The sequence below is a fragment of the Puma concolor genome, chromosome B2, assembly GCF_028749965.1.
Source record: "Puma concolor isolate L17-30 chromosome B2, mPumCon1.1.hap2, whole genome shotgun sequence".
Lineage (NCBI taxonomy): Eukaryota > Metazoa > Chordata > Mammalia > Carnivora > Felidae > Puma > Puma concolor.
The window spans coordinates 88,652,711-88,666,458 of record NC_141671.1 but is presented as its reverse complement, the minus strand read 5'-3'; the positions used below and the strand labels follow the sequence as shown (position 1 = coordinate 88,666,458).

At 39.3% G+C, this 13,748-nt stretch overlaps 1 long non-coding RNA gene across 2 annotated transcripts in view; it reads right to left on the bottom strand.

Annotated features, from left to right (window-relative positions):
* Positions 1 to 13,748, bottom strand: part of LOC147581100 (uncharacterized) — a 55,330-nt gene that overhangs the window by 26,369 nt on the left and 15,213 nt on the right. The window contains exon 2 of one of the 2 annotated variants that reach the window (XR_015251409.1): positions 5,820 to 5,982. This is a non-coding gene — a long non-coding RNA (uncharacterized LOC147581100). The remainder of the gene's footprint in view (positions 1 to 5,819; positions 5,983 to 13,748) is intronic. The other variant, XR_015251410.1, reaches the window with a different exon arrangement.

Genomic DNA, 13,748 nt, shown 5'->3' with positions numbered 1-13,748 from the left:
CATAGTGTTTCAGAGAAGGCATTTACATTTCAAATTATTTGTGAACTACAGCAAAGCCATCCCTATTTCGTAACCTCATGTAGGATGCAAAAGAACTGCTTGGATATATTTCTTTAGCAGAAATGGGGACACTTTCTGGGTTTGGGCGGAAGCCCTCTCAGGCTGTATTTTAACCTCACATTCCAGATCATACCCTTGGTCTCTTCACACAGTATCCAGACTCTCTTCCCTCATCTCTTTCAACATAAAGCATCTTACCTGTGTTCTCCTACAATTAATGATTATGTCTTCATTATCATGCTAAGCATCAACACTTATGCTTCAGTCTAAGCAAAACTCATTAGGAAATTTAGGGTAAATTTAAATTCCAGGCCCCAAAGCATATTTCAGATTTAGACGTGACTGAAAGAAACAAAGAGAGGCTTGGAACACAGTAGTTGAATATGAGGAAGAAAAATAATCCTCCCTAAGATTTTGCCCAGAGCCCCCCAGGCTGTAACTTCCTGCTCCAGACATCTTCCTCCTCCTCCTCCTCCTCCTCCTCACTTGGGCTGGCTGGCTTTGGCTGGAGGGAGGACACTTGCCTTTAATGGAGAGTTGGTCTACCTTAGATTCAGCTGTTTGGGTTCCTTGAACTAAATTAGAAGTGCCAATCAAAGCTATACCCCATCCTATGTAGTTAGGATCTTTTCACTTCTTTAATAATGGTGAAATAAGTCATCTCCATTTAAGCCAGAGTGGAGTAGGCCTGAGAAGAGCTATGTTGTTTGCTTAAAACTCAGTATGGGTGAAACAAATCCAAGCATACTGCTACTGCATTTGAAGGTTTGTTTGGTTTTTAAGTTTTTATTTAAAAAATCTTAACAGGTGAATAAAAAGGGAAAAATTATTTCAGATTCAAAACTTGGACCCTAGGTTGGTTTAATAAACCAAATGTTTCTGAATATTGTGGAAATTAAGCAAGAATCTTTAAAAATAACCAGTTAGGGGCGCCTGGGTGGCTCAGTCAGTTAAGCATCCGACTTCAGCTCAGGTCATGATCTCACAGTTCATGAGTTCGAGCCCCAGATCAGGCTCTGTGCTGACAGCTCGGAGCCTGGAGCCTGCTTCAGATTCTGTGTCTCCCTCTGTTTCTGCCCTCCCCCAATTGCACACGCTCTCTCTCTCAAAAATAAATAAACATTAAAAAAAAAAACCCACTTAGATTCTGCTAGTAAAGCCAACAATAACAACAACAGCAAAAACAGGAAGCAGCTGTTTGTAAGTGGGGGCTGCTCCCTGAATGGAAAAATGAAAGACCCAGGGACGAAGTACCAAGAGGCAAGAAACCAGCAGATGCACTCAAGAAGCCCAGAAGAGAATGAGAGAGATTCATGTGTACTTGCGGATTCTTGGCTTCTGTCCTGCCCTTGAGTTGGTTTCTGTTATAGCAACAGTTGCCTTCACTAATACCATAAATAATATGAAAAGCTAGAAAGCCTTAAAAGTGTCATTCATGACATACCTTCTGTAGAAAGAAGTGTATTGGAAACACTGAAATGCCAAAATTTGTTTGTCTTTCAAGGTTGAATGATGAATGTCCTCATGGGGACATTTCTCAGGCCAGTCAGTCCTCAGCACCCAGAGGGGAATGGAAGTTAATGGAAGTTAATGGAAGAAGGCACAATCTTGTTAGGGTGCGAGAGGGTGCATACCTCCATTAACTCATTGTTCTCTTTGACTCAGGGAGTTCATCACTTGTGTAGAACAGAATATTGGGGCATTTAAAGAAGGACTTGTAGGGCAGGATACTGACAGGAAGACGTCATCCCTACTAGACCTCCTATCCTGACAGCACTTCCCAACTCCATAAGATGGTCAAAAGAAACTAGAAATAGTGAATGGAAGTAGAGAGACATCAAGAATTTAGAATAACTTGAAAAGAAACAAGGTAAGATTGACATGGGTAAAATATAAATGAATATCTCTTCTCGAAGTTGCTTCAACTGGTAAAACAGAGAAGAGGTGTGAAAGTGTGTGTATTTAAGGCACCTGAAAACAGTTTGAGGAAGAAAAAAGAATGAGTGGATGAAAATAATGTGTAACTGGTATAATTTGATTGTGAGGCACATACACATAAATGACTTCAGAAAATAAACATGGAGAGTGTGGGATGTGAATGTTCAGACTTGTTCAGTTTGGACACTTCATACTCCTATTATTTTGTTTTCTTGTTGATGCCCTAGAAACATACATTGGAATATTCCTTCAGCATCCAGGAGAATCTAGAGAGTCAACCCTTCCTGCCACCAAGGAAGGAGAAACTAGTTTTAAGATTTTAAGATTTAGGCTCTGGGTATAATGGGTCTTCATGGCTCATTGTGAAAATACAAGAGGGAGTGTAGTGTTTGGGGAAAGAAGCGGAGTGGCATGGATAAGCCCAGACAAGAAGGAACTTCTTCAGCCTGGAATGAGGTTCCCCTGAGAGCAGGGAATAGGAGGGGCTCAGAGCTTCTGGGTAGTTCCTGGGCTGGCTGCAAGGTGAACCTATGGAGGTGAGGTCATCAGTACCACAGCTGCCAGCCTCCTGGGAGACTCCTGTGTCTTACTCCAGGCATACAATCAAAGAGATTAACAGATCATGTCAGACATGATTAATAAAGATGCCTGCAGCAACCTTGATAAAAGGGGTATTAGAGGACTTCTTCCTCCAGGTACCATGAATGCCTTCCGTTTTCTGATGAAGCTCTGGGATGGAATTAATGACCCAAGTAGAATTGACCTCCAGTGAGATAAGTTCTGTGGCAGAACATGGATCGAATTAATGAAAATTAGGTGATTTTGACTTCATGTTTGAGGTTTTGGACTGGGTTTCTTACCAGCTATGTAGTTTTAGCCAATATTGGCCTCTGTCCAAACACTAACAATGCACCTGCTCTTGTTTTCTGTGAAGGTAATACACCCTTCTCCATGAAGGGTGTATTTTTAAAAAAAAAATGTAATGTTTATTTTTGACAGAGAGAGAGACAGACAGAGAGTGAGAGAGAGAGAGAGATGGGGCACGAGTGGGGGAGAGGCAGAGAGAGAGGGAGACACAGAATCCAAAGCATGTTCTAGGCTCCGAGCTGTCAGCCCTCCGACGCAGGGCTTGAACTCATGAACTGTGAGATCATGACCTGAGCTGAAGTTGAATGCTCAACTGACTGAGTCACCCAGGTGCCCCCCCCTTCTTTTCTTTCTTTCTTTCTTTCTTTCTTTCTTTCTTTCTTTCTTTCTTTCTTTCTTTCTTTCTTTCTTTCTTTTACACTTTGTAATCCAACATCTGCACTTTTTTTGTTCTTATGGAATCTAACAGAAATACTGAGAGTGAATAAGATTACTCTAGATTTATGGGATTCCCTCAAATATAGGGAATTACTCCCTACCCATCATTCTTTAATTCTGGTTTAAAAGGGTTAGTGTTTATATATGATGAAGGTTTATTTGGATAGGGCCAAACTTCAGTGCATGGGTCACAGATTTCAGGTATCTCTCCTTCTAAATAGACTGGATATAGGAAACTCAGATTTATATAAGCAACTGATCTGTTTTGCACAAATGGAAGATTGGAATTTAAAGAAAAAAGGTTTTGGCTGAGGTAATTCCTGGCTATAGTGTGATATCAAGGTCCCATTTTTTTCTTTTTTGTGTTAATTCTCCAATAAAAGGCCTAGGGTGTGGAGTAGTAAAGTAACTCTGATGACAATTTAGGGGTCTTGCCTTGAGAGAAATTTCTGTGAAGTAGAAGCAGCAGAGGGCAGATTTGGATTTGATTTGGGTAAGTGCTATGAATGCTGAAAGCTTTGCAAAGGTAACGTTCATTCCAAGGTGGAAACCAGCACTGTCACAGACATGTGGCTTTGTTTGCACAGTTTGTTGGAAGGCGAAAGGATAGAAGGGCTCTGAATTCATTTGAAAAAGTTATTTTTCCTAATGATAAAAGCATTATGTGCTCAATTGAGGAAAATGGAAAATAAAATGTAGAGAAGAAAACAAATCCAATTTCATCCAGAAATAACTATTATAACCACTCTGGTTCATTTCTGTATATTCTTTCTCTCTCTCTTTTTCTCTCTCTCATGTGTATTCCAAGATATATGCTGGAAATATCCTGTAGATACTATTTTGTATCCTATTTTATTCACTCAATAATAAATCATCAGCCTTTTTTTGTGTCCTAAAAAATTCTTCCCAAACATCATTTTGTATGAGTTGATAATTCATCAGAAATGTATAGCATAACTTAACCATTCTGCCTTTTTAGGGATATTTTTATGTGAAAATCATTGCACATAAACCTTAGACATACTTCAATTATTTCCTCATGACAGAATCGTAGATGTGGAATTATTTGGGGGGATAGAAGATATAAACTTTCTGTGGCTCTTAATTTATATTATGAAATTGTTTTCTAGAAAAGTTATAGCAGTTTATGCAAGAATGCCCATTGTATTATATCTTGTATGTCCTGAACAGTATCTTCTAAAACTCTTTGTAATTTGAAATGCTTAAAAAATTGCAATTGTTTGAATTTGCATTTCCTTGTTTAGGAATGAGCTTGAACATATTTCTTATGTTTATTAATCATGTACATTTTTTCTTCTGTAAATATGTCTTTTTACTTGCTTTTCTATTGGGGGTTTTAGAGTTTTTCTTCACATATATATTGAAGATGGTAATCTTTTGCTATATTTGTGATACATGTTATGAATTGTATGGTATATATGTATTTCTATACTAAGAGTATTAACTCTCTTTGTTGAAGTCTGTGTTTATCTCATGTACATATCCTCCTCTGAAGTTCTTATCAATTCTTCAAGGATGCAGTCGAATCTTATTTCCTCCCAAAAGCCTACCAAAATCCCTGGGGTGAAATGAAGCCTCTCTCCTTCCATGCTGTCGCCATATTTGGTTTTGTTACTCTATAGCATTTGTTTTCATCTGCTTTAGAAGAAAGCTTCCCATGTTGGAAAGCAGCCATTCTGTTTTACTCATTTTGGTACCCTGACAGTGCCCACAATCCTTCGCACAAAACAAGCGTCTGATAAATACTTGCGTTAAATGAAGTGAAATCAAAACCATGATGGCTTCACTTTCAAAATAATAGATCCTTATCATCTTGCAATTGCATGTGCGGTAGACTTGACAAAATCAACTACAATCTGGATGAACTACAAAAACAACTTGCCATGAATTTTTCTCTCATAACCCAAGCATAGGCTGTAGGGATTTATGACTCTCATGTAGTTTGGTTGGAGTTAGTCACTCATATAAGCTTTCTCTAAACTATAACCGTGAGCTCATATAATTAAATTTCACTGGGAAAAATATATCATAAAAGCCACTCTAGGTGACATGGTTATAAAAAAGAAATAGAAGCTAGACAGGCACACTTAATCACAACTTCTAATGGGATTAGAAATATGAAAACAACAACCCAAACAACAAAATATCCTAGAAGGCTGAGTTAAAATTGCCCAGAGTGATTCTGAGTGGTATAATTTTGTTTTATGGGTACCCAGGGCCTGTAAGGATACAGAATAGAATGATAAACATAACCAATAAGTAGTACAGTACATGGTTTGTGGCAGATGATTCACCAGGAATACTGATATAAAAGATTAACTTCAATTTTAAAATTCAAACCCTCAATTTTCTTTGAGAATCAAGAATTACCATGAGTGCTTTTGTTTTGTTTTGTTTTGTTTTGTTGTTAGGAAAATTCAAATGAAAATAGGTCTAAAAGATGGGCCAAAAGTGGAGCCTGGAGAGTACTGTTGAAGTGTCAATAGTGGGATTACTTGTGCCTCAGTCTCTTTGGCTCAGCAAGAGTGAGGATTCACCTGGTATCTGGGTGCACTCACTCCTCCAGGCTGACAGACTCTCTCCCCTGAGACCATTGCTCTTGTGGGGTAGTGATTTCAGAGTAGGTAGATCCTCCAGAACCTTAAGAAAGGAGAAGACCTTAAGAAAGAAGAAAAACCTTAATGTAGGATGTGCTATTTTCTTAAGCCTTGAATTTCAAAGTGTACAATCCAGGTGTGAAGCAGAAGAGGTGTGGAACAGGCAACTAAATTGTTCCTCCAGCAAGATAAAAGAGTTCTAATATTGAGTCAGGGAGACTGAAGAGAGGTAGACTTATGTGCAGCACTCTGCGTCTCCAAGCCCTCCTTCCTTCCTGTCCCAAGAACAAACTTCTTGACAGGCCTTACAGCAGAGAACACAAGGGGAGCTGTCTCCCATTACTTTTGGGAGATCCCCAGTGTAAAGGGACTTTTTCTCAGCAAATGTTCCCATGGCCACAGGCATGGAAAGTCTAACAGAGATGGTGTTGAAGGGCCCGTGTGAGTGCTCACTAAAAGATAGTAACATTACGAGGGGGGATGCTGGGTGACTCAGTCGGTTAAGCCTCTGACTTCAGCTCAGGTCACGATTCAGGTTTCACTAGTCTGAGCCCAAATCAATTCTCTGTGCCCTTCTCCCTCTGTGTGGGCGCATACGCACGTGTGCTCTCTCTCTCTCTCTCACCGTCTTTCTCTCTCTCTCAAAAATAAATAAACATTAAAAAAGATAACATTATGGTCAGATTTATAATGCTACTTTGAATAATAGTAGAAAAATTGAATTTTAGAACTGGAATGGACTTTAATGATGACCTAGTCAAACTCTCACATTGTACTGATGAGGTGGTCTCACCAGAAAGTTTAATTGCTTACCAAAGGAACCCAACCCTTTGGTGGCAGAGTCCGGATTAGAATCCAAGTCTTCCAGCGCCGGGTGCTCCTGATCTCCAGGACTCCAACTCCCATCCCCAGGCTGTCTACACTCTAATCCCAAGCATTTCTTTCATGGTTTTCTAAATTTTTTTTTTTACACAATTAAAAATGTTTTATTAAGGCCCATACATAAACAAAGTTATTTTTAAAAAGAAAAACAAACCCATGGAAGGACAAGGATGAAGGGTAACAAGCTTTGGCCCCTCCTTGTATCCCACTCTACAAAGGCAACTATGTTAATGTTTCCCCGTCCTCTTGCATTCCTTTCCGCCTTTATCTCAACGTTTATTTATTTTTGGGACAGAGAGAGAAAGAGCATGAACGGGGGAGGGGCAGAGAGGGAGGGAGACACAGAATCGGAAACAGGCTCCAGGCTCCGAGCCATCAGCCCAGAGCCTGACGCGGGGCTCGAACTCACAGACCGCGAGATCGTGACCTGGCTGAAGTCGGACGCTTAACCGACTGCGCCACCCAGGCGCCCCATCCGCCTTTATCTCAAAATAAAATGCTGATGTTTTTCTTGCTAATTTATCATTTTCAGATTTTTGCTTATGGATTTGGTAAAAAAGAATCTAGTTCAGTCTAGTTCCATGACTCACACCATCATTGTCATTTATTACTACTGACTCTCTTTACGTTTCTGGGCAGAGTATCGTGTGTGTGACTCATTCTGTTTATCACAGCCTTGTGTAGAGCGTTGTTATATGTCTCTTTATTATTTTTAAAAAATACATTATTTGACATGTAATTCAATGTATATTATGTGCTTAATGCAGTTTTAACACATATGTCTCTGATGCTTAATGATACATTGTTCAGTTTTGCTTGTTTTTGAACTTTAAAACGCTCATAGTAGTATATTGTAAGCGATCTTCTTGGACTTGCTTTCTTCACTCAATATTATATCTCCAAAAGTAATCAATTGTGTTGCATTTTTCAGAGTTCATATTAACATCTTTGTGATATTCAGTTATGTGAATGCACCACAATTTATTCATCCATGCTGCTGCTATCTCTATGGACATTTGTTTTTTTCCTTTTCCTCCCTACCTTCTATTATGAATACTGAGGTAGGAGACTTCTTGTGTCTCCTGGTGGGTATATGCCCAGAGCTTCTCTTGGGTACATAGTCAGGAGTGAGACTACTGGGCCACCTGCTACAACAATGTTCATCTTTTAGAGATATTGCCAAATTGGACTGCCTCTCACCAGTGACATGTGTTTCCATGCATCTAACATCTCTCCAACATCACTGTGACGTGACACGCTAATGAAATGGACATTTTTTATGTTTTGTATGTTTATTGGACATTAATTTTATTCTTCTATGAAAAGCCTATATACACTTTTTGTTGATTTTTCTGTTATATTGTATTTTTCATGTTGATTTGTAGGGGTCATTCGTGTATTATGAATACTGCTCTTGTTTCTTATATGGTATCATAAGTCAGGGTACTTCCAGGAAGAGAAATCATACCAATTATTTGAACAAGGAAAATTTAATATAAAGAATTATTAAGTAGAAGAAGGTAGTTATCTACTAAAAGAAGTGAAAGATGAAAGTGAGAAGTCCAGAAGTAGCAGGTGCTTAGCCCCCCCAACCTCTCACTGCCAAGGCTGAGATTCAGACCTCTTCAGAGGGAAAGTCCTCTTCAAAAGCCTCCCAGTGGTGAAGCAATTTATGAGAGGGTGTGATCAGAGCTAGTCTGTTAGAAATACCTGCCAGTGCAAAAGGTGTGGGCATGATAGGTGTGATCTCTAGAAGTGGTTCACCATTGCTGGAGAGTGAGAGTTGGTCTGTAGAAGTAATCAACCATTGCTCATGTGGGGGTGGGGGTGGGGCAGGAGGATGGCCAGAAGTTGTGTCTTTTTATTTTTTAAATTTTGTATGTTTATTTACTACTGAGAGAGAGAGAGAGAGAGAGAGAGAGAGAGAGAGAGAGCGCAAGAGCAGGGCAGGTGCACAGAGAGAGAGGGGAACAGAGGATATGAAGTGGGCTCCCCTCTGACAGCAGAGAGCCCAATGTGGGGCAGTAACTCAGGAACCATGAGACCATGACCTGAGCCAAAGAAGGATGATCAATTGACTGTGCCAGTCAGGCTCCCCCAGAAGTTGTGTCTTAATGCTTAATTAGAATCAGATTAAATATTATTGATAGGACTTCTTCACAGGTGATACAGTATACTGATGATCTGACTGCACCAGGTATGACACAACTAATGACAAGTTAGTTCTTACTATCTCCTGGAAATCTCCATGATGAACCCACATTTTCTGTTCACTACTAGATGATCAGTGGGATGAAATTTTGCCCTCTGAGAATATATTTTTCCTCACCAATATGTAATGGTTTTTATAATTTTTCCCCTTATCAGATAATACATTGGGAATCACAAAATGATGATTATTCTAATGCTATAGTACTGCATTTATTAGCCTGCATTCTTCTGTAAAGCAGTACTTTCTTTTGACTTTTCCCTTTTTCTTATGACAGAAAGCAGGCAAACACTCAAAGACTAATTGGATGATGTCAAAAAGATACAAAAGTCAGCCAGAAGAAACTCCCATAGGCCAAATTTTGGGATAATTTGAGCACCAAAAAAAAAAAAAAAAAAAAAAAAAAGAGGATATAATTAATTACAATGTATTCAATAAATAAAATCCATAAGTCTATAGGGATATAAAGAGCACCGAGAGAAAGAGATATTTCAGCTATTGGATTTAAACCACTTACATTTTTTTTGTTACGATAATTGGTATATTGGGATTTATCTTTACATCTTAATTTTTTGACATCTATTTTTGTTCCACTTCTGTGCTTCTAGTTTTGTCCTTATTTGTTTTGGACAGATTGATTTGTTAGGAATTATTTTTTTTGCTTTTTTCTTATTCCATTTTCCTCCTCCACATATGCTGAATGTATACACTATTTTCATTCATTTAGTGTTTGTCTCTGAAAAATAATTACTTATCCTTCTTTTTTTAAATTTTTTTAAATGTTTATTTATTTTTGAGAGAGACAGAGACAGAATGCAAGTGGGTTAGGGGCAGAGAGATAGACACAGAATCCAAAGCAGGCTCCAGGCTCTGAGCTGTCAGCACAGAGCCCAACGCGGGGCTTGAACTCACGAGCTGTGAGATCATGATCTGAGCCGAAGTCGGTCGCCCAACCGATTGAGCCACCCAGGCGCCCCGTACTTATCCTTCTTAAGATAAGAGCAATGTGCCTCCCTCCTGTACACACAAAGACCTTATCATACCAACTCCAATCACTTCCCTGTCTGGTATACTAATATAGTCCAGCATTTTAGTTCTGTTTTTTTTTGTTTGTTTTGTTTGTTTTGTTTTTTAAGCATTTAAAATTAGAAACTATCTATCATCATTAGGGGTGCCTGGGTGGCTCAGCTGATTAAGTGTCCTACTCTGGCTGAGGTCATGATCTCATGGTTCATGAGTTTGAGCCCCACATTGGGCTCTGTGCTGACAGCCAGGAGCCTGGAGCCTGCTTTGGATTCTGTGTCTCCCTCTCTCTTTCTGCTCCTCCTTGCTCATACTCTGTTGCTCTCTGTCTCTCAAAAACTAAAGTAAAATGTTACAAAAAAATTTTTTTTAAAGAAAGTATCATCATTATTTTATAGACAAAATTTTTGTTTGGATTTATATTTATGTTTATCATTTTATTAATTCACCACCCTTTCCAGAATCTTAGACCCTTCTTGTAGTATCATTTTCCTTCTTCCCAAATTACATCTTCTAGTAGCTCCTTTAGTAGGAAGTTATTAGATTTTGCTTATTTGCAAATGTCTTTATTTCACTTGCATTCTTTTTTTATTTTTACTTTTTAATTTTAGAGAGAGAGACTGGGAGAGGGGCAAAAGGAGAGAAGAGAATCTCAAGCAGGCTCAACGCTCAGCATGGAGCCTGACATGGGGCTTGATCCCAAGATTCTGGGATCATGATCTGAGCTGAAATCAAGAGCCAGACACTCAACCGACTAAGCCACCCAGGTGCTCCTCACTTGCATTCTTAAAGAAATAGTTTTGCTAGGTACCAATTTTGAGGTTATTTCCCCTCACCACTATGATATTATTCCACTGTCTTCAGAATCCTTTGTTGCTATTGAGAAGTATGTGTCTTTATAATCGCTGTTCCTTTGTGTTCCTTTTAATTCTGCTTTTTAAAGATCTTCTCTTTGTTTTTAGTGTTCTGTAATTTTACTACCATGTATCTAGGTGTGGGTTTCTTTTTGTTACTTGTTATACTGCTTGTATGTTTTTTAATCTGTAGATCCATGTTTTTAATCAATTCTGGAAATGTTTTAGTTAGTACTTTGCTAAGCATTTCTTCTTCTCTATTGTATCTATTCTCTTCTAAGACTCTCATTTTATATATGTTAAGCTCTCTCATTTAACTCTCCCAATTCTTTAAAAATTTTTTAATGTTTACTTATTTTTGAGAGAGAGAGAGGGGGAGAGAGAGCACAAACAGTGGAGGGGCAGAGAGAGAGGGAGACACAGAATCTGAAGCAGGCTCCAGGCTCTGAGCTGCCAGCACAGAGCCCAATGCAGGGCTTGAACTCACAAACCGGGAGATCATGACCTGAGCTTAAGTCAGATGCTTAACTGACTGAGCCACCCAGGTGCCCCTACTCTCCCAATTCTTTAGTGTCCTTTTATTAGTCAAGATTCTCTAGAGTAACAGAACCCATAGGAGGTACACACACACACACACACACACACACACACACACACACACACCCTCCCATACCTCATGGGGAGGTAGGAGAGAGAGAGAAAGAGAGAGAGAGAGAAAGTGAGGGAGAGAGAAGCTTGGAGAGTCCAAAATCTGTAGGGTGGGTAAGCAAGCTGGTGATCCAGGGAAGAGTTGTAGTTGGAGTCCAAAGGCAGTCTGCTGGCAGAATTACCTCTTCATCAAGGAGGTCAGTTTTTTCTATTAAGGCCTTCAACTGTTTGGATAAAACCCACCCATATTATGCTTTATTAAAAGTCTACTGATATAAATGCTAATCTGATCTAAAAACTACCTTCACAGACACACCTAGAATAATGTCTAACCAAATATTTGAGTACTGCAGCCCAGCCAAGTTGACACATAAAATGAACGCTCATAGTCCTGTTCATGTTTTCTCTCCTGTTTTTCTATGATGAACTCTGAACACTTTGTTTGCATCGATCTCAGCCAGTAGCTAGCCCTCAGCTGCTTTTCAGTTGTGTACAATCTGCTATTTAATAATTAATTGAGGTCTTTTTTTCAACAAATATATTTTCAGTTTCTACAAGTTATTTAAAAATGCCACTGTTTGGTTGATCATATTTGTGAGTCATTCTTCATTTTTTAGACCTTCTTTGCATAACTACTTCATATTCTAGACTTAATAAAATTCTAATATCTGTAATCCTTGGGTTCAAAATCTGTTGTTTGTTGGCGTTACATTGTAGTTTGTTTTCTCATATGATGTTCTTGGATTATAATCCTACTGACTGATCCTAATAGGTGGGAATCCTGTGGATATAATTTGGGGAGTGTGGAAGATTTCCTGTGGAAAGGGTTTGCTTCTGTTCAAATGATGTCCCTAACATGGTATCATTTCAGCTCCTCATGGTACAGACTGGCCTCACCACAGAGTCCCAGGCTTCCCAGCTTCCCTTCCCCACCTGGCTAGGTCAAGGTTCAATTCCCAGATAGCAACACTGCTGTCTGTAACCACTGCCAGAGTATCCAGATCTTTGGTCTCAGCTCCACATAACTGCTACTCTATCTTAGCTATCACTATGAAGAAAATGTTATCATGTATGATCAATAATGGTAATAAAGATAGTAGCATTAGCTGACTTCTTCTTTCCTAGATGGTGTACATAAGGAGAAAGAGGAGTGAAAACTATGAATGTCCAGCTGAGAACATGCATGGAGAATCAAAAAGCCTCCATGGCAACTTTGAAAGAGTCCTTCCTCTCCTGTAGGTTGCAGAGTAAATATGGCTGAACCTGAGCCCCAAGGCCTGATTAGAAGGCCTGCAGAGTTGCAACATCAATGAAATGCTCTGTTCTACTTGATCTCTCATATTAAAGTAAGGGTGCTGGCAAGAAGGGGGTTGATATAGATATTTGGGCAGATATGTGTGAAGCTGAGAGATATAAATCCTCCAATCTTTGAGAATTTCCTTTGGCAGAGGAGTCCTCTCCTGCTCTTCAGGAAATCTGCCTAATTTTGCATCAAAGTCTTTCAATGACTGCACCTTAGGCATCTGTTGCACAAACTGATACTGATTCTTGTTAGGACCTATCCCGTCACTATTTTTTATTGTCCCTGTGTTTGCATATAAGAGTTATATCATAACACGGTCCAGATAAAAAAATATCAGGACATAATTTCTGCTGCAACAGTTATAGTACCTCACCAAATTCTATTGTCAGAAGTGTGAGGAACATTTATGGGAATGAGTTCTAATGGCATTCACTCGAGGAGGATGAACTAGAAGGCTTGATTGGGCTGAATTCTTTGCCATGGTGTGCTCACATGGAATTCTGAATTTAATGTGTTGGTTCAAGTACTTGTGATGGCATCACCAGCATCTACTACTTTGGAATTCTACTTTTTGTCACTGAGATCAGGGAAACCCAATCCACTGAAGCATCTTCTGCCATCATCTATGGTTTGCTCAGGATAGCTACCCTAGGGCTATGGAAGATGGCGATGCCCCCTTCTCAATGCATTTCTTAATGCCTTGGTGACAAGGGGACCTTGAGGCCTCTTGGAGGGGTATGGTTAGGAGATGGCTGAAAACATTGAATATGCTCAAAGCATTTCAAGAGTCCTATCTCCCTGAGCTTTCAGATGCTTTCCTCTATAGCTTGGTTCTCAAAAAGTGTCAGTCTAGTATCAGCAATGTCAGCATTACCTGGGCACTTGTTAGAAATTCAACCTCTTGGACC